Source organism: Ochotona curzoniae, unplaced genomic scaffold, assembly GCF_017591425.1.
Source record: "Ochotona curzoniae isolate NIBS_2020 unplaced genomic scaffold, NIBS_Ocur_1.0 contig_2599, whole genome shotgun sequence".
Lineage (NCBI taxonomy): Eukaryota > Metazoa > Chordata > Mammalia > Lagomorpha > Ochotonidae > Ochotona > Ochotona curzoniae.
In genome coordinates this window covers 14,232,760-14,253,188 of record NW_024465520.1, presented here as the reverse complement: position 1 = coordinate 14,253,188, position 20,429 = coordinate 14,232,760, and the positions used below count along the sequence as shown (strand labels likewise).

The 20,429-nt window shown below is 41.0% G+C and overlaps 1 protein-coding gene across 2 annotated transcripts in view; it reads right to left on the bottom strand.

The window, feature by feature from the left end:
- The window catches only part of LOC121152692 (IQCJ-SCHIP1 readthrough transcript protein), a 694,065-nt gene that overhangs the window by 182,882 nt on the left and 490,754 nt on the right, over window positions 1-20,429 (bottom strand). The gene's annotated exons all lie outside the window — the stretch shown is intronic.

Sequence of the window (20,429 nt, the reverse complement as noted above, 5' to 3'; positions counted from 1 at the left end):
AAAAAAAAAGAAATATTAAGAATAGAACTAACATCCAGCCATCTCATTGCAGGGTGTGCATATCCAAAGAAAAGGAAATCATTTTGTGAAAGAGACACCTGCTCTTCTATCGTTGTTCTAGAATTAATCACAAGAGCCAAAAAATGGAACCACTTGACTGTTCAGCCATTGAACGGACAAAGAAACTTGGGTACAAATACACAAAGAAATAGTATTCATCCATGAAAAAGATGCAATCCTGTCATTTGCAACAATGTGCATGGAACTTAGGTCCTTATATTAAGTGAGAAAAGACATGTGTAGAGACAATTACTGTGCAATCTTACTCAAATGTGGAATCTGAAAATATTAATATCAGTGTTGGCTTTGTGCTACAGCCGCATTGTGTTACCTGTGTCCTGGCATCCACATGAGCACCATTCAAGTCCTAGCCCTACCCCCTGATTCTGCTGCTTACTGATTCACCTGAGAAAGCAACAGAAGAAAGTTCAGGAAACTGGGCTTCTGCCACCCATCTGGGAGAGCCAGACCCAGTACAGGTTCCTGGCTGCGGCCTTGCACAGTCCCAGTCAGAGCAGGCATGTAGGGAGTGTTGAGGATGAAAGATGTATCTATATCTCCCCCTTTCTGTCTCTGCGTGTGCCTTTCGAATAAATAAATCTTTCTTTTCTTTTATTGATCTCAGGGGCTCACGCTGTGACTTAATGAGATAAGCCTCTATTTTCAGTGCTGGAGTCCCAGGTAGGCACTGCTTCAATTTCTGGCTGCTCCACTTCTGATCTGCCTCCATGCTGGTCCACCTTGGAGGGCAGTGGAGAATGGCCCAAGTCCTTATGGCCCTGCACTCCTGCTTCCAGGGGGAAGCTCCTGGCTCCTGACTTCAGATCAGTCTGGCTTCAGCCACTGCAGCCATTCGGGGATTGAAACAGCTATATATATACATATGCTGATCTCAAAGTTTGCAGTGGAGTGGTGGTCAGTCATGACTGAAGAGGAGAGGAAGGAATAGGGGAAGTTTGGGAAGTATCTTGATAGTAGAAACAAATGCTGATGTTATACTGCACCACAGGGTGACTACAAATACTGACATTGTATTATGATCTCATAAGCAGCTGCAAGAGTGTTTTTGAATTCAGAATGCTTTTATCCCAAAGAAATGATAGATGTTTGAGAAGAAATGACCACCTTGATTTGAACATTACACAATATATACATGCATGGAAATATCATATGATCTCTATGAAATAGGAACTTTTATCATCCTCAGTTTAAGACAAAACCACCAAGCATCAGGGAAGTTAACTTGTTTAAACAAAATTGTGGAAAATAGCCTCTATGCCAAAACATAGAGTTTCTGGTTACCATATGATTTCATAGCAATCTGTGCCTCTGCGACTGGCAGCTCTTGCTCTCTTAATCTGTTTTCTGTCTTGACATATTATCTCTTTCCATAACATATAATATTTCTACCATTAGAAAGCAGCAAGCAATGAATATATAAACACACACACCTGCTCTATCTGTCCAATTATTTACTTAGAAGAAATTGCTAGAAATTATATTATTACACCAATTTTTAAAGAGTTAATAGTTACTAAATATCTTTTATGCTGTGTTCATCTTTCCTTATTTCATGCCAGTAAGTTGCTGGAGAAATTGGGTCACTTGCAGAAATTGCATCACTTGTCCCAAAGAACACAGGATTTCACTGATTACTTCCTTTTGGCACCAATTATCTTCTTTCTTTATTCATTTTGCATACAATAAACTGGTAGTTAATGCAGATTTTTTGAATAGATTCAACACAATATTTTCTTCATAAGAGTCAATTTTGCATAATGAAGGCAAGCCACTTCTGGCATTTTAGTGTCAATATTGACTAGAGCCAAAACTTTTCAGACGGTCAGCCTGGTTACCTTGGAGGTTGTGCCGGGGTGAAATAAATGACTGGGCATTAGAGAATACTAGCAATAGCTGCTGACAGTAGATTAATAAAATCATAGAACCAGAAGACGTTTTATAAGTAGCCAATCTAATCCCTCATTTTACAAAAAGCATAATATGCTGAAGGACCTTCTGGAAGATTTTTTGCCTTCCCAGCTGGTCTTCCACAATGGTACCCTGTATCTGTTTCCAGCCAGAATGTTGTCCCCCGCAATGAACTGTTGATAATGGCTCCCTGGATTCTTACCTTTTGATCTTGCACTAATGACTGAACAACTGAAAAAGAATTCCCTGAGTTATACTTTCTGGGCATTCCAATGATATGAAATAACTTAAGAATAATTTGGCCAAGAACAGAAAAGCAGACATGTTTACAAAGCACTGGGAGCACAGTCTTCCTTGCGCTGTGGAGCCACTGTCTGCTCCATTGGGAGAGACGCTCGTTGGTCCCAGGGCTGAATTCCTACATTTAGTGTTTTGTTCTATAAAAGAACGAAAAGATTCTCGACTTGTCTTTGAAAATAATTATAAAATCGCCATGAAAATATGCAAAGGGAGGATTGTTGCTTCCCTACATTTGGGCTTTAAGAGAGATACGAGTGAAAAATGGGATTTAGGTCTCCAGGCCAGGCCATTGCTGTGAGCAGGTTTGTATGGTGGCAGATGCACTACGTAAGTTTGCTCGTTGTTCATTTCAATTGAACCCTACTTCTAATCTCTTTGTCTCTTGTTAATTATTACAAATAAACAAATATCAGATTTAACTACATATCACATACACTATACACATGATAATAAAATAGAATTCGTGGTCTACCTTCATAAATTTTATATTGTTACTGTGTCTTAATTTGTACAAATGGAATAGTTACTGATTCACCCAACATTTGTGAGCTTTCCATTTTAGTATCATTTTGTTCTCAGAGACTTGTTGGATACATATCAATGCCATAGCAATTTCTATGTTACACTATTTTGTATTCAGGAAGTTCTAAAAATAAAACTTGATTTTATTTCACTTGATTGATTAATTAATTAACACTCATTCCTTTATTCAATAAAGTTCCTGAAGCATCTACTCTGTTCCAGGCATCTTATTAGCGCCTAGACACACAGCAGAATCTAGTGCATGGTCCTTGTTTCCTTAGCCCCAGGGACTTCTATCTTCCTCCTTGGCCTGAATTACAATCTGTATAATAATGACTTCCAATTTGCAGAATTGTGTCCATTCTTTCCTTTGCATCCCAGATCTATGTATATTCAAAGACCTACTGGAAAACTCTACCTGTTCATTTCATTGTCATGTTATAGTTTTTATTTATTTGAGAGTAAGAGAAACCTATCTCTTGGCTTACCCTACAAATGCCCCCCATGGCTCAGGCTGGGTCAGAGCTGAAACTTAACCCACGCTTCCTATGAGGGTGGCAGGAACCCAGCGATCTGAGTCGTTTGTGTTGCCTCTGAGGGTCTACTTTATCAGGAATCTAGGATCAAAGGCAGAGCTAGAAATCAAACCTAGACACTCTGTCTGATGTGGAATAAGAACATCTTAACCGGTGTTTCAACTCCCAGACCAAATGCCTGTTCTTGCCTGCTTGTTTTAAAGGCATTTCAAAATCAACCCATCTTAAACCAAGCTTATCAACTTCCTTTCAAAAACTGTCTCTTCATGCAAACATTCTCGATTACATCAGGGGCATCCAACAACCACCTGCCTGAGTCCAGACATCTGGGATTGTCCCTGAATCCCTCGTTTCCCAACAGGAATGATTTTTTAAAAAAAAAAATTTAACTAATAAGTTAATAATTGCTGTCATTTCTACCTTCTGAGCAGCCCTAAAACATGCCCACATTTCTTCAGTCTCACTGTTCTTGTTCAGTCTGCCCTGCTGTCACCTTTGACTTGGACTAGTAGCAGGGTCCTGGTGGATTTCCCTACATCTCTCAAGGGCAGCCCCAGTGACTCTTCTAACTGGCATGTCTGGTTTCCACTTCCCCTTCTTAATATTGTTTCATGCCTTTCCATCGTTTCAAAGAATAAAGTCAAACTTTCATAGCTGACTTCCTCAGACCTCCACCAGCCACTTCCCCCAGGGTCACCACTTGAACTTGCCAATCTCTCTGTGTTTCTCTGTTTGCAGTGAATGTTTGTCAGTTTCCTGAAGAGAGACTGTATGCCTAAGCTCTCTCACATCTTGGTCTTCAATGGGCTGCTGTCTTTTTTGGGAACATGCACCAGCCTCTACAGTAGGATGGTTCCCTTGGCAATTCCTTTTTAACTGCCAGGTTGTATTAAAAGCACTGGCACCTGCCCTACTCCTATGGCACTAACATTATTGTTATTTTTCAGTTGTCTTTCTTCCTGGCCAGCAGAAGTGTTGAAAATTTATCTAGATTGGCCCCTGTTCTAAGGCACGAAGTTTTAAGTACTATTTGAATCAATGCATGAGACTGACTAAATAAATGTTATTCATGATAGTTGTCCTTATAGAGATACTCCGAGTGTCATAGAATCAAAATGGGAGACATATGCTCAAGGAATAGTGCAACACACATGGGAAACACATTTGAAGGATTAATCAGACCAGTAAGAGTTAGTTTATTGTTCACAGGCGGAACGGCATGGTATATTCTCATGTTTTCCAGTTTGTCTTTGTAGACATTTCAATTCTGGTTGAAAGATGTGCTGTGTTCTGGTATCGTAAACATGAATAGCCAGCATTCCAAAAGAAGCAACTCCATTACATATGGATTTGAATCCAATTAATTCTTCTTGATTGCTTTATCTACTTGGTTTGCAGTCAAGAATGCTGGCAGGAAAACCATATCTGTATTTCTTTCCAAATATAAAGTTGACAGATTTCATCTCTCTCTCTTTCTCTCTCTCTATATACACATACATATATATATATATATATATATGAAGAAAGGGAGATGTTAGAATTTCCATTCTTTTATATGAAAACAGTTTCCCCTTTCAATGAAACCCAAACTGCTTTTAATGATGTTAGGTTTTGTAACAGTCTTAGGTGAAGAGTTCTCATGTTTGAATTGTCAATTTGTAGCATCAACTCTTAATAAAAACAACTCCTCCCTCCTGGTATTAGCATGATTCATTCTATTTTCACAGCTGCCAACAGAAGTAAATATGTCTTTGCTGCAAATATTCAGTGCTCTCACACACTATTTCATGGTTAACAACACACTCTTGCAGTGGCCTGCTCTGGAAACCTGCAGGCTGACCAAATCCGTATCAGCTCTCTGTCATCGCCACACGTTTTTGTGTAGTAATTTTGTTAAATCAAGTTCATTAGAAAATATGTTTTATTTTTGTAGGAACTAGACAAGATATATTATTAATGAAATAGAATAGCGTTTTGCAGTATCATTGGTGTCTTTGCCAATTTTGGTACTTTCTCTCTGGTGTTTGTGCAAATACCACCCTTTACCGGAGGGGGACTGCAAAGACACTGGGGACATCTCCTAAGCTTTGGGTTTTAGGGGAGGATCTTCAGAGTCACATCTTTCAACTTGTAGAGCAAAGTTCTCAGAGATATTTTTTTAAAAGTCATTTTTTTTTAACTTCGTAAGCTTCTCTATCAGAACAAAGCCTGAAGCTCTCAGAGCACAGTTAATGCAATAAATATAAAACAGGAAGAACTTCTGACTGAACAGGGAGCATGTGCTTGTAGTGCAGAGAAGAGACAGAAACATTTGTGGAATGTGCGAGAGACTTGACAGAGATGAACCGGAGGGAATGAGTGCCTTTGCTCATTCTGACTGAGTCTGTGCAGGGTGAGAGCTGAAGTATCCGGGTAGGTCTGTGGATCGGATTAAAGAAGAATTTGACTTTCTCTATGGTAATATATAGTTTCTCTGATGAGGTTTCACCCAGAGAAAGACCTGAGTGGTCCCTGAGAGATGACGCGTTTCTGGACAGTGGCCCAGCAGCTGGGAACTTCCCACATTTTCTAGAGGCACAGAAACACAGGACCTGAAGAGGCTTCATAGCTGGGACGAACAGGCATTACCAACTGATCAGAGAGTGCAGATCTATAGTGAGCGAGGTGGGCAGTGAGGCCATTGGAGGTCTGGGGTGGGGTGGGGAGGCTGGTACTCGGCGGCAGACAGATCTCAGAGACCAAACTCTTTCCAAGGCTGTACCAGGCCCCGGGATTTAGATTAGGTCTGAATTATTGAGTATAGAGTATTTTTTCCAAAGAGGCTGATTTAACCTGGAGGTGACCGAGTTATCTTTAACCAGGAACACATGTGACATTTTCATCAACAGAAATTTCTTTATATTGATGATATATACTTAATTTGTAGAGATATTATTTCCCTTTAAATTTGCTTTGGCAAATTTTGTGGAATAGTACACAATTCTGGCATCTTCAGGCTTTCTTTAAACATAATACACACTTCTACTTTAATACTCTGTGTATGGGCCCGGTGTGGTAGCCTAGCAGCTGAAGTTCTCATCTTGAATGTGCCGGGATCCCATACGGGTGCCCGTTCTAATCCTGGCAGTCCTGATTCCCATCCAGCTCCCTGCATGTGGCCTGGGAAAGCAGTTGAGGACGGCCCAAAGCCTTGGAACCCTGCACTCACGTGGGAGACCTGGAAGAAGCTCCTAGTTCCTGGCTTTGGATTGGCTCAGCTCTGGCTATTGCAGCTGCTTGGGGGATGAATCAATGGGCAAAAGATCTTCATGTCTCCCCTCCTCTCTGTGTATCTGACTTTCCAATAAAAATAAATAAATGTTTAGAAAATGCTGTGTGTATGATAATGTTAATATTGCAAATCTGGAGTGTCTGATTTCCCTGCCCTTCCTGCTGGCTCTTCCTCCTGCGTAGTGCCTTGCTTCTTCGTGTGTTTGGTGACTGCTGATTCTGTGCGGTGTTTCTGACAGTTCTCAAAGACATAATAAGACTAGAGCATCTTCCTCTAGAGAGGACCAGCATTTGCTTCTTTTGGCACTTAGATACAATGCCAATCTGGTGCCATTTGCAACTATAATTTTTGCCAGTGATGCCCTGGGGCTGTATCTTTGGACTTTAAACAGTCCTGTGGTTACAGCCTCTCAGAGCTAGGTCTTCATTTTTAACTTCTGTCTTGCTCTGTGCTGAGCTAAAGCAACGCTTCTAGCGATTTCTGCGGGAGATGCAAGGGGATGAAAGTGTCGCCAGTGTCGCCCCCTCCGGGTTGACACGGGCTCCTCTTCCTGCACGCCTTGTCTCCCACGGGACCTGGAATCCGACTTTCAATTGCCTCACCCTAGGAATCCACGGAACCTACAGCTCAGATTCACAGGCCAAACAGACAGCTGCCCTTGGCATGAAAACATTTTCTAGAACTTGACCTGTCTTTCTGTGTTCTCGTTTATTTTCATTTTGGCATTACAATGAATGTGTCACTATCCTTTGCCTTATTGATGTTTTCAAAAATATTAAGCTGTATTTTGTTCAGTATTTTGAGGAATACTGAATACCGTTAATCTTCATTAACAGCATTGGTCTGAATAAACTATCTTATATTTGCTGGGCATTGAAAAATTACACCTGGATTATATGTGGGTAAAATTAATATCACTTTATCTATGGTGAGATAAGAAAAAAATATGGTCCTCAGGAAGGGAAAATGGGAGATGATAGAATAATATTTATACCTTTTAAAATTCTTGTAGTTTTGGAAAGTGAAATGAATTGATAACCTTAACCCTGGCCCTAAGCGCGACCCTAAATTTGGTAATTTAGGCAAGTTCTTTTTGAAAGTGTTGCACAGTCTTTTAAGAAGAAAGTATGAGAAAAAAATGTAATGCTGTTCTGTTGTTTTTCCTGTATAGAGTTACGAATAATTATATTTTTGCTTCTATACATTGGGTCTTTGGGAAGGAAGCAGCTAAATGAAGTATTACTGTTAATTATTTTTTTGAATGGCTAGAAAAATAAAACCTTTTTACTCTGGTTTTTGATATAGAGACATTAAATATTTTTGTCATGGACTCTGCATTATGTTTTCTGTAATTGATTGTTTTTTTTTTTATTTTTACTAAACCCTAAGTGAAAAATGTACAAAAATATAGGAGACTGACTTCCTAGTGTGGTATGTACATTCTGTTTGCGAAAGGCGTACACACAGAAATGTCAGTTCACTTAGGGTGAGTGGGGATTTTTGCAGTGATTTATTCAGCACCCTAATTTCTGTGGCCTGATGCAGGTCCTAGTACCTGATAGTGGCACAATAAATACTGCTGAATAATTAAACAAATGGAAGAGCTGAGCTGAGCATAATCCAGTACACTGGGAATGAGACGGACTCCACCTGCACTGAGTGCACTTGAATTCAACATGCTCGACTTCATCCCGAGGCTCGCACCTAACAGGACCTGGCTGCATCTCGAGTGAGGTATCTAAAGTCAGTGGGTAGCTAGGGATTATTGACAAGGAAGCCTCAAAGTGTGATTGAGTGCAACATACGTGCTAATACCATTGGAAGTTTATTCCTGTTTCCCAGAGAAGGAGGCGTGTCATACCATACCTGGCCACAAGGGGAAAACACCAGTGTGATCAGGAGGGAGAAAGGAATAAGAGAAAAGGCCAGGTCAGAGTCTTTAGTCTTTATTGGGGTGTGTGTGTCTGTGTGTGTGTGTGTGTGAGAGAGAGAGAGGGAGAGAGAGAGTATAGAAGCTGAGAGTTTAGCTTTATCCAGTGGGTTCTGGGCTCTGTCAAAATTCAGGGCAAAAGAAACACTGAATACTGGCTTGATTCCCGACAACTAGGTTGGTGGCTGAGCTGGGGTCAGTAGACACAGGTTACATGACTGCTATGAAAGGGCCAGCCAAAGCTCTGTCTTCCCTAAGGATTTCAAGATCCTTAGGCAGTTTCTCTCAGAGATGCAAAATTCTCAGGCTGTTGAAACATGGTAACATAGAGGAAATAGAAATTATAATTAATTCAGAGGGGGCAAAGTTTCATGTAAAGAAAATCAAATTTTGCAGACAGGAAGGGATCACAGTACAAGAGAACATAGGATAGTGTTTCTTTAAAAAAAAATTTGACTATTCATCAGAGTTCATGGAGCTTTGGTTTTGTTGGTATGAAACAAAAATGGAAATGGAGGACTCCATCTTCCAGCCTTGTCACCTGTGGCATCCTCCATAATACCTCCAGCTGCTCTGAGCACGGTTTGAGGGGTCTGATGCTGGCCCAAGTGGATGACCGAGTAACAGATGAGTTGTGGACAGGTGGATGAGATGGCAGTGGGGAGAAGAGGCAAAGAGTGAGGCTAAGGATAAAGAGGTGATTGGAAGAAGCCATGCTAAGCTCTCATTAAAGTGCTGACAAGCAAAGTCTTGAGCCTGAAGATGAACAGCATGAGAATGGCACAGGGTAACTAAGGACCAAATGCAGTGAAACGTTTTTGTAGCCGTTTATGTCTCACTCCTACTGTCATCCTTCTCGTTCGCATGAAGGTTAAAACCTTATAGGAATAAGGAAAATAACTTAAGTCAATACCATAGTCAGAAGCGGAAATACAAATGAAACACAGGTGTGGATGTGAACTGTGAAATAGATTGATATAAACAATTGCAGTTGCCAAAGATTAAGTTCTGCATGGGTCTTTCAAGTCCAGCAACTTCTCTATGATAATCTGAAGGGGAACATAGTTTCCTTCTGTGACTGAGGTTTTTATTTTGGATTCAGCACACATCCAATCATTTTTCATTTTGAATTCATCACCAATTCTTTCTGAAACATAGAGTTCACTAGCCTCATGGCATGTCAACAAGCATGACATAAACTAGCGGCTGGCCGACTGCGGCAGGAGGCCAGCCACTTCCCTGTGTTACTTAGAGCTGAAACCTGTCCTGAGGGCCATCTCATGCTCACTCGCCTTTTGTGGCAGCAAATATTGACCCTTGGCAGTAGTAATGTTTAGACATTTGGTATTTACTTAACATACAACAGCGGAAGGGAAGGGGAAGAAGCCAATATTTACCGAGTGCATCCCAAGTGCAGGATGTTCTGAATGTTCCGTCTCCTCTGGAGGGGAGGAGGGGAGACCGAGCTGCAGAGGGTCAGTAAGTTGTGTATATCAAGCACGTGGAGTTGTCAAAATGTTCATGGAAAACATATACTATGAAAAATTATGCACAAATTTTTGTTTCATACCAACATAGACCTGTCTTTCAACTTTATTCTAAATGAACATTGTGAAGTTTCCTTCTGCAGAATTCTCTAAAATGGGGAAGGCTTTGCCTCTTGAGCTCCCTCCTACCCCCAGTACAGCAGCCCTGTCAGGACCTGTGGTTGGATGACATTCAGCTATGCCAAGTCATATAACTAATTAGAAGATTAAAAAAAAATTTATTCATTTACTTAAGAGAGAAAGACACAGACAGACAGAGCAGAGTTCTGTTTGTTCACTCCCTAAACCATCACAATGGCTAGAGTTGAGGCCAGAAGCCAGGAACTTCTTCCAGCCTCCCATGTGGGTTCAGGGGCTCGAGCACTTAGGCCATTTTCCCAGTTGCATTAGCACGGAGCTGGATGGGAAGTGGAGTAGCTAGGACTGGAACCAGTGAACACATGGAATGCCAGGACTGCACATCTTATCTGCCAACTCCGGCCTCCTTACATCAGATTTTGTTAAAGTGAAGCTGATGACAGTTCTAATGAGAAGAGTGGAAGAAAATGGCTCAGGAAGAAAGAAAATGCTCTCTGAACATGTTGACTGGTGTGACTCAAAGAAATATTAGTCAGGCTCCAAAATGTGATAGTTTGAAAACATTTAGATGTCTAAGCCAAAAATCTCTGTCTCCTAAGTGATTAGCCGAAAAGTCCTTTTGAAACAGAGACAAACATGGCTGAGGCCCCACCTGACAAACACAGCATTTCTCACTGTAAAAATAACTCACAGAAAACCTGTGAGTCCCTCCCTCTAAAGTCCAGGGTGAATGCACTCTGCTCACCACTCTGATCTTCAGGGCTAGGTGCTCCGCAGATTTCAACTGGGAAGAAAAGACCAATGCCCTTCCTTGTTCCATGTTTGTCTTTGCCAGGAAACTGGATGATTTATAAATCCATCTGAGAAATGTTCCACCTCATAACCAGCCCTCTTGCAATGTAGAAGTTACTGTCTTGGGCTGCAGTCACCCTTGGCAGGGTTTGTGAGCAAGGACAGCCGTGGCTCACATTCAGTCACTCCCCTCTAAAGCCGTACTGTGTGAGAATTAAAGTGGAAGTTACAGGATATGGTTCACCAATAGGCTCCTTTGGGCAATGCTCGTTATTGAGGAAATTCCTCCTGTGCTTTATCAGCCATGTCGGAGTGAGAGCAAGAGATGCTCCATCTGATAGTCCACTCCCCAAATACCCACGAAACCAGGAGCCTGGGATGCCATCCGACTCTCCCACATAGGCGACAGGTACCCAAGCACTTGAACTATCACCTGCTATCACCCAGGAGCATTAGCAGGAAGCTGGATCAGAAATGGAGCAATTGATACTTGCAGAGACGCTCTGATATGGCATGGGGGAATCCCAAGCAGCAGCTTAACCTGCTATTCCACAATGCCACCCCACCAAAGCTTTATGAAACAGTCAGTTGTTCTTGAAATAAAAAGGCGACTATCTCATGTTTTTCGGCCTATACGTGGCATGACTTTGAAAGGACTCACACACTTTCTGGCATCTGTGTCTGCTCTCCTCTGTGTTTTTCTGCTTATAGAATCCACTCCTGAGAGGACTGTCATTTTTGGTCCATGTTTAATTCCCCAGGGGAACTGTAGTCTTCCTACTTTATGCATGTTGAATATTATGATCATGGTAAAATAATCCCATGAATGTGCAGTGGATTAAAATTATGTTTTTGAAAACATAATGCAGAGAGGGGGAGGAAGGAGAAGAGGGACGTTAAAAGAGAGCAGGGAAATGAGAAAAGTGTGGTCCTCTTTGAGCTGTATCTTAGGATGGTAAAACATTTATTCTCTTTATATTAATACAAACTTTTTTTAGCAATGAAAAGTGACTTATCAATCATTCATGCTTTAGCGTGAGCGAGTCTGCACAAAATTTCCTTTCACTAGGATGAGATCATCAATACAGAAATTAGACTTCATGAAGAGGAGAATGGAATAATTTATAAATTTTCAATTTTGGGTCAGAATGCCACTGTATACCAGAAGTATTGGGTAGCTACAGAATAGCAGAAAAGCTATAGACAAGTGAGCCGGACGCAAAAGACAGAAAAGATTTGGTGGGAAATATCCCTGTGAATATTCACGGAGCTTTCTTAGGTTTATGAAATAACTAGAGCAACAGAAATATATAGTGCATCTGATAAAGGTTCTTCCTTTCCGATCTAGGCTTTGAGCAACAGCAGAGAAAATTCTTGATGATCCCGTATGACTAGGTGTGTTCAGGAAGCAGTTTAGTAGCTTGTGCAGATGCAGGTGAGGTGGTAAAAAGAATATGCCACCTGCACTGGAAGTTGCCCTAGCAATTCTGTAAAAACCAGTAGGTGCTGGGACAGGAATACAGATGGCGGCCCACATACCTCTGTCTATGAACAGTCACAAGTTGTCAGTTAAGCTGGTGGACTGTTAAATACTTATGTTCTGTCTTCTTACCCTCCCAAGGACACAACAAGAGAAGAGAGCTACAGGTCGACATCCTTGATAAGCACAGATGCAGACATCCCGAGAGGTGCCAGCAAACTGAACCCAGCAGCATATGAAGATGACTCACCACGATCAAGTGGGATTCATCCTAGGGAAGCAAGGGTGATTCAACATATGCAAATCAATAATGATGACACATCACACCAACAGAATGAAGCATAAATCCCACATGTTTATCTCAATGCATACTGAAAAGGCATTTGATAAAAATCCAACTTCTTTCCTTGATAAAAACTCTGAACAAATTAGGCAAGGAAGAAATGTACCTTCACATAATAAACAGTGCAAAAACACCAGCTCAGAATGGATTAACAGCCTAAGTATAAGACCTAAAACTTTGAAACTACTAGTAGAAAGTAGAGGTGCTTCAGAACATTGGAATGGACAACACTGGGTTTTTTTTGGATCATATTTCAGAAGAACAGAAAGCAAAACAAAATAAACAAATGGGATTGTGCCAAAGATTTGCATAGCAAAAGGAAACAATCAACAGAGTGAAGAGACAACCTTCAGAATTGGAAGAAATATTTGTGAGTTATACCTTTGATAAGAGGATAATAACCAGCCAAAATGAGGGACTCAAACAGCTCAATTCAGTTTAAATATGATCAGTACATTTAAACAAGCAGTTCTCAAAGTAAGACATTAAAAATTACATAAAGTCAGGCTCATGAAAACAGGATCAAGAAAAGAGGCTCAGTAATGTTAATCATCAGGAAGTAAAAACCAAGGCCACAGGAACAAACCACCTCAGAGCAAAATGACCACAGGTTCAGAGAAAAGGGCACCCCTGCACACTGCTGCTGAGGACGCACGTTGATAGAACCATGTGAAAGCATGGTGCTGAAGTTCCTCAAGAAATTAAAAACAGAAATGCCTTCAAGATGCAGCAAATCCATCCCAGATCTACAGCCAAAGGAAATGAAAGCATTCCGGAAAACACATCTGTGCTTCCATGTTTGTTGCAGCACTATTTACAATAACTGAGAAGAGGAAACAATTGTGCTTCCAGTTAGTGGAAGGATAAAGAAAATGTGGGACATAGAGACAGTGGAATACTACTTGGTCATCAAAAGGACATACTCTTGTCATTTGCAACAAGAACTGGAGGCCATTATGTTATAAGAAAAGCCAGAGCAGCAAAAGACAAATTTACATTATTTCGTTCGTATGGAATATAAAAAGGTGCTCTCATAGAAGTTGAAGGTATAAGGTGATCACCACAGCTGGGAGGGAGAGATGGGGAAAAGCTGATTAATGAGTTATAGCTGTATAGGAGTAAGAAGTTCTGGTAATCCTTTGTACAATAGGGTGGGTATGGTTAAGCATAAGACCAGAAGAATGGATTTTGAGGACGGCCCAAAGCCTTGGGACCCTGCACTGATGTGGGAGACCTGGAAGAAGCTCTGGGCTCCTGGCTTTGGATCGGCGCAGCTACGGCTGTTGCGGCTGCTTGGGGAATGAATCAAAGGACAGAAGATCTTCTTCTCTGTCTCTTCTCCTCTCTGTATATCTGACTTTCCAATAAAAACAAACAAATCTTTTTTTGAAAGTCTAATTCTTAGGTGTCGAAAATGCAATAAGCAAAAGCCAACATTTGTAAGTCTGCAATGAAGCTGGTGACCTGTTAAATGACATATATTCTGTCTTTCTACCCTAACAAAGATTTGTTTTTTACAACTATCTGGAAGATTGGGTTCACATTTAGGATATCCCGGGGTTCTGTACCGATCAGGATTGGTTCCCTGGCCCTCAGGTTGCAAGCCCGCTTCCCTTCCTTAATTGCAGCACACGGCCTGTGTGCATGTGTGTGGACACTCCAATCCCTTTGGTATTGCATGTTCAAGCTCCACTCACATTGCAGGCCTGAAGCTCTCCTCCTTCAGCCACTTCCTGGCTGCAAGCATGTGAACAAGTGGCTCAAAGAACCCAGGCAAGAGGCCAGTATAGGAAGAGATGTGGTCTTGGGCTTGTTTGGGTGGGGATGGGTGGGACCGTAGGGCTGGTGTCCTGGGTAGGTAAGGCACCCTAACTCCTTAAACTCCTTTGGTTGGGAGGAGAGGGAGTGGCTGGGGATGTGACCAAACACAGGGCTGTCAAGCATGCAGTCCTTGTTGTCAGGGTCCGAGTGTGGTGCTCTCGGCAGGTCTGATCGCACTGCAGCCCTCCCTGTGACTGCTTTGTGTATGATGTGTTTGCTGTACACATAGTGATGAGGCAACAAATGGATCTCACTCCCTAACGTAGATTTAATTCGTTTCAAGGAATCATTGCCACCTCTGAAAAATCCCGAGTTGGAGTTTGTGGGATAGCTGGATGAAGCACAGAACCCAGGCAACAGCCATCTTGCAGAGTGCTCCCTGTCCTTGCCCCAGTCAGCAGGTGGCTCCTTTTGGCAAACATCCCACTCCTCTCCTGCCAGCCTTTCATACATGGTGTCTGCGGGTTGGAAAGCTCTTGTGTTTGCCAGGGAAGCTCCATGTGCTGAAGGAAGGTTCGCTTGAAGACTTGATGGCCCCAGGATGCTTTGTATGGTTCGAATGTTTTAAGGTACTCGATGATATTCCATGTAATGAACAAGGAACACTCCTCACTACAGGGGATCCCTAAAGCCCTTATTCTGATGGTGAAATAGATGTCTCCAAAATCCTGAATAGGTTTAATTTAATAAGTAGGAATTAGCTCTGATTTAAATAGAAGATTATCTCAAGAATTGAATAGAGTCACACTGTTTATCTTCAGCATAATCTGAGTAACTGAGGGCTTTTGAACTTTGATGGAGACACAGGGAGCTACCATCTGCTTTTGAGGGAAGACTATCTTAGAGAGGAAGAACCAGATATTCTCTTTTCATCTAAAAAAAAATCTGTAAATTCCTTATGTGAATATTGACACGTGTTCTTGAACCCAGAGCTGAGTTTATGAATAACAGCCAGGAAGCACCACTGATTCTTTCTGCATAGGTTTTAATTTTCAAGTGGGAGGAACTTGTTTTTCTTTCTCTCTGTATGCTAGAAAGTATTTTTGTGAAAACTGGTGTTAACTAATGAACGTAGTTCTTCAGGACAGTGGGTGTTGTTGACTTGCCTTCGCTAAAGTTGCCCAAATACGTTATCCTGGCTGAACCCGAACTGCAGGTCAAACCCTGCTGGACCTACCATGGCAGTGTCCCAAGATTTCATAGTGATGCACATTGTATCCCTTCTATTAGAAGTGATTATTTTTAGAATATGAGAAACTAAGATCATGATTTGACATAAACTTAAGCTAATTCACTCATCATACTCAGTTGTGGGTGGTGTCAGCTTTTGCTATACTCATCTCATTTCTGAGCATTTTAGCAAAGATGTCAGTGCTGCATTTTTTGTCTTTTTTTACATCCAAATAGAAATTTTATTGATAACATGGATTATTTTAGTCAAACCTACATAACACTAAACATTTTTAAAAACAGGAACCCACTGCATTTTTCTTTGACTGATCTTTGAGTTGTCTACTTTCAGTTTCTTTTTTCCATTTTATTATTATTATTATATCATGATACAATTTCATTGGATCTGGGTTTTCCCCTACCCTTTTCTAAATCCCCTCCCCCAGTCACTGATTTCCCTTATATCTAGTGTAGTTCTTCATAAACAGCCCTAAGTCCATCATTGTGGGAATGGACAACGGCAGAGCATCCTCTACGTATAAGAGTTACATTGGGAGTCCATCTTCGATCTAGAAGTAGAGATGAATGCATCTGAATATAATAGGCTTCATTACACACATCCCCTTAAATGAAAAGCCATGAAGAAAATCAACAACAGGGATAAAAATAGAAGTTTACAACTCCATGAAGTTAAATAACATGCTACTGAATGACTAATGTGTCGCTGAAGAAATGAAAAAGAAAATCAAAAAACTTCTTGAAGAAAATGATGCTACTGTATGACCTATGAGTCAGTGAAGAATTTAATATGAGAAAAAAAAATCTGTTTTGAAGAAATGAAAATAAGAATCCAGAGATGAAACTCGCTGGAGGGAATGGAACAAGTGACTGCAAGCAAAGAATCGAATACCAAATGCAATAAGTAAAATTAAACTGTTAATAACACAGCTTAGAAATCTGACCTAAGAAGAATCTGCTAACTAGAAGTGCAATGACAAAGAGCGAAAGAAGAGGCAGAGACACAATGAATATTACTGAAAACTCCCCTGCAAAGGAGCAAAGGCCTTTGCCAACCTCAGAGTTAACTGAGGAAGACATCGAGAAAAGGGGATAACTAACTCATAAAACTTGTTATGAAGCTTTTTATCAACGAGAAGCACATGCAGGAATTTAAGGAATATTTCACAAAGGAATTAGCAACACTGAAACAAAATCAAGCCGAATAATAGAAATGAAGGATACAAGGGAGCAAATTAAAAATTCGGTGGAAAATCTCCATAATAGAATGAATGAGGCAGAAGAGAGAGTCTCATAACTGGAAGATATTTCTTGCCACAATGGCAAAACAATTAAAAAGCTGGAAGACAAACTGAGTCAAGAATTAACGGACACTATTAAAAAGCCATGGGAATATACAAAAGTTATGGGAATTTCAGAAGGCACAGAAAGAGAAGCTGGGTTTAAAAATGTATTTAATGAAATAATAAAGGAAAACTTCTCTAGTTTTGAGAAAGGATTGGGACAATCCTTTCAAAACATAGGACAAAACATAGGACGGGACCAGAATTCCAACAGGGTTGACCAAAAGCAATCTTCACCACGACACATAAGAGCAAACTCTCTTCAATCAAACATAGGGAAAAGATCCTTACATGTGTACAGGAAAAAAGTAAATTCACATGTAGAGGAATGGCAATCAGACTCAAAGCTGACCTCTCAAAGGAAACTCTACAGGCCAGAAGAGAAGGGAGCAACATATTCCAAATTCTAAGAGGAAAAAATTGTCAACCCAGAATACGTACCCAGCAAAGCTTTCCTTTGTCATTGAAAATGATATACAATTCTTCCACAGTAAAGAAAAGCTCAAAGTTGTGCCTCTTCCAGACCTGTCGTACAAATGATACTTAAAGATGTTCTCTTGACAGAGAAGATGAATAGCACTCACCCAAACCAAAGGCAAATGTGAAGAACATCCCAGTAAAATACCAGAAGCAGACTAAATCAAACAATGAGCAGTCCGTTGCTAAAGGGCTGTGTTTTTTCTTCACCTTGAGAGACTATGCGATTTAATACATGCCACTCTTCCCACAATTATCACTAGCCAGGTTAAATGCGGGATTTTGCAGTATCTAGAAAAGCTGTACTCAATAATGCCAACAGTCTTTCAGTTTGGGTCAAGTGCAAACTAGGATTAACACATCTGCCTTTTACACCAAAAGACACAGGAAATCAGCTGCCTCCCCTCTGCTTTCTCCACCTTAACTTCTGTATGTGTCAAGCTCTGAGGGCAGCAGGCTTTCTGCAGCGTGTAGCTTAGGCTCTGTTCTGATCAGTGTGGTCTCCTGTACGAGGTGTATCAATTGCCCACTCCTCTTGACAAAGTTACCTCTGTGGGAATCCTTGGTCTTTTCCTGATCCTTCTTACTTTGTGAATTATTGTGAATTGTGAATTATACAGACCTAGACTCAAAGGGGCGTGCCCCAGTGGGTCTAGGCAAGTGGGTGAAGTTGGCCCACCTTTTGGGATTGCATTTTTTTCCTAGGTTCTCATTTACTGATAAGTGACCTTGCTTAAATATCCCATTCCTTTCTCATTATCCTACTTTCAAGTCAAATCTATTTTTTTGGGGCCTGCTCTCCTCAGCTCTCTCTGGAGTTTTAGATTCTGACCCCATAACTAAGAACAAGGGATAAGGATCCTGCTGTGAGTAAATAGGTCTTCTCGAAGACAATCCTTTGTGTTTGTCCTTGAGCTTTGAAAGTCAGCCTAGAATCTCAGCACCTTGTCTAGTTCACCTGCTGGATCAGCCAGGGATACCTGCTGAGAATTACACTGCTGGGCAGCTTCCTGGACCGTCCAGCTACCCTTTTGCGCAACTGGTATCAGTCCTCTTCAGGTCTTCTCCAATGAGTCAGTGTCCCTCTCTTTCATCTTACCAGCCCCCAGTTAATATAGATCATGGATTAGGCATTGTGGTTAATTCATGACATAAACAAGCCTGATGCTACATGAATTTGTAAGTTATGCTTTCTTTCCTTATGAAGCAAACAGCAAGGGGCTGATGGAAGCTAACTTGTGGAATGAATTGACAATATGCATTACCTGAAGTCAGTTTTTCAGATGAGTTAGATGTGGAGTAGACTTTGAGGACAAAGGAAGCATTTTGATCAAAATATATAAAATGGCTATTTCAGGTAGGCTGGCACAAAATACAGTGCCCTGTCTTGGTCAACATTTGGTAAACATTTTTTTTTTCTTCTCATTGAACGAGTGCTAAATGAGACCTGCAGGTAGTGCCTTCCATATGAAGCCACTTCCCAGCAGGAAACAGCGTATTAGGTAGTAAGTAACTTTCTCTCTCAGCTTTCTCCTGTGATACAGCATAAACCGGCTTATGCATTTCCGAAGATATGCCTTGTTCTCTTTGGGGGATCCAGAAGGATTTGTGATAAGGCTCATTTGCTTCCCAGTGGAAAATCCCATCCCCTGGGCTTATAGAGTTTCCCACATGGGAAGTTTATAAAGTTTTTGTATGAATCTATTAGTTGCCTAACATTTCTGATAACAGATAAACATGTCAAATCAGCTTCAGTTACATGTTTTTGATCAATTCAGTCAATAACTTTCATAGCAATGGTGATATCTACATATGCCAGTTAAGAAATAGTCCAGAGCAGGATCAAGGAACTGCCTCTTAGTTGGCAGGGGGAGGAATGTAGTACACTGATCTTACATTTTTTAAAAGAAGATTGATTTATTTTACACACTGGCTTTGAGGCGCTTGGATGTGCGGATAACTCCCATCTGGCTCAGCTGTTCTGAGCATGTGGCATTGCTCTACCTTGTTGCACACGAGAACATGCCCTCCAACAGGTTTCACTCTTCAGGCAGACGATAACTGAGGCATCATATCAGACAGAAATGCATACAAGCCCACAGCTCTGGCCAACTTAGGGTTTTGTATTTGAGAAGGTGTGGTAACAGTGAGCAAAAGGGAGCTGATGCAGATGCCTCTGAATGACCTGAACAGGAAACAAAAGGGAGGAAGATGACTTCTACGATGTTTTTCCTACCAGATGATGAAAAAGAATACAAAGGGGTCCAATACTCTCTCTCCTTCACCCAGGTATAGATGGGGGCTTTTGCATCAGAAGATGTAGTACTTAACTACTACTATTGCCGATATTGCCGATATTGTCAGAGTTGACCATGTGCCAGGATCCTATTGTGTTTTTCCATTCACATTTATTTCCATTATTTATATAAAAAAAACTTTGTGATTAGGATGCTACTTCTTTTCCTTTCTAGAGGTGAAAAAAAATTCATGTAGAGTAAAATATCCCAGCAAATTCTCTCATTTTCTTTCCTTTCCCTTTTTTAAAGGTCCATTTGAAAGTCAGAATTACAGAGGAAGAGAGGGAGGCAGAGAGAGAGAGAAAGAGAGAAAGAGGGAGAGAGAGAGAGAGAGAGAAAGAGAGACAGAGAGAGAGAAGGAGAGAGAGGGAGAGAGAGTTTTCCATCTGGTAGCTATTCCTCAGATGGCTGCAGTGGACCAGGCTGAAGCCAGGAGTCAGAAGATTCTTCCTACTCTTCCATGTAGGTGGTATAGTAGCATAGTAGGTCTTTCACTGCTTTTCCAGGCCGTCATC